At 48.3% G+C, this 1,245-nt stretch overlaps 1 protein-coding gene across 1 annotated transcript in view; it reads right to left on the bottom strand.

Moving 5' to 3' along the window:
* The window catches only part of LOC106012451 (T-box-containing protein TBX6L), a gene marked incomplete at its 3' end in the record, with an annotated part of 16,813 nt that extends 16,073 nt beyond the window's left edge, over window positions 1-740 (bottom strand). The window contains 1 exon segment of the mRNA XM_013085458.2: window positions 273-740.
* Window positions 741-1,245: the final 505 nt, after the last annotated feature.

Below are 1,245 nucleotides of genomic sequence, written 5' to 3'. Positions count from 1 at the left end.
ACACACGTCTCATGTAAAAAGAAGTGAAATCAAGCCAAAACATAAAAAAATTACCATACACAAAATAGACCTTCTGACAAAAGCAACAACAATAAAAACAAAATACAACAACAAAAAAATAGTCTCTTTCGCCAGATGTACTGCCAAGAGATCCCCCCAAAAAAAGAAGAAAAAAGAAAAAGAAAACAGAAAAAAGGAAAAAAGGAAAAAAGAAAAATTAGAGACATGAAGTTAGAGCCAAATTAAAGAGAAGTGAGAAATTTGGTACGAACTTGCTTGAAAATGAGGAAAATCCCGGAAAAATCCAGTGTGAAAAATCCCAGTCAGGCAGGCGCACGACTAGACACCTTCTCTAGTAATCTCCCCAAATCGCCGGCAGATCATCGTCATCATAGTTCATAACATTGTTCTGCTAAAACCCAGGCGGACGCGGGAAAAAAAGCAAAAAAGCATCAACCAAAATTGTTGCAAAAAGGCTGCGAAAAATCCAAGTCAGCGGTGCGCAAAGTTGTCTTTTCACTAATATTGTCGCTCTCTCTCTCGGGGTGCTTCTTACTATCTTACTTGTGTGGGCATCCACACATCCACACAGACACACACGCCGAACGAAGTGGGGCCGCTGCAATTGACAGGTGCTGGCTGCAGAAGTCAAACTGAGAACACCGGAAAACGACACGTCCGATGATAGTCGTCGTGAACGGCAAGGCAAGCCACCCAGAAAGAACTGACTGAAGGGAGCGAATCTGTCACACCCGAGCAAGCGGCGCTCGAGCTCGCACTTTTTGTTCTCTTCGCGACTGTTGACGTCTTCGAACCCCCTCCCCTCAGACCGCCCTGCCCACCCGAAGAGCAGACGACAAGCGAAAACCCGCCCGCGCGGCCTCTCTCCATTTGTCCATTTGTTCCCTTTTCGTTTGGCGTGGATGGGACGGTTTGGTTCTGAGTTGGCCAAACGTTGTTTTCTGATCTGTCGTCTGTTCAGCCTCTCCCCCTCCCTGCGGCTCGCTTCGGTGGAAAAGCGTGCGACCAGTCAGAGCGACAGACAGATTTTTCTGACGACCGTAAGGATTTACCCGCCACGACCTGGCTCCCGGTTCGACCAATCGCTGCGAGGGATTGTGGGAGGTGGGCGGGGCAAAGGTTGACAGGAAAAAATCGATAATCTCACGGTGGCTCGGGAGGCCTCATCTGTGACACTTTGTTGATCCCGAAATTACGGGAGGAGGGAAGTGTGTGTGCGTGCGT

Source organism: Aplysia californica, unplaced genomic scaffold (genome assembly GCF_000002075.1).
Source record: "Aplysia californica isolate F4 #8 unplaced genomic scaffold, AplCal3.0 scaffold00377, whole genome shotgun sequence".
In the NCBI taxonomy this organism is placed as follows: domain Eukaryota; kingdom Metazoa; phylum Mollusca; class Gastropoda; order Aplysiida; family Aplysiidae; genus Aplysia; species Aplysia californica.
Note: the sequence above shows the minus strand (reverse complement) of the source record. Positions and strands in the feature narration are given on the sequence as shown.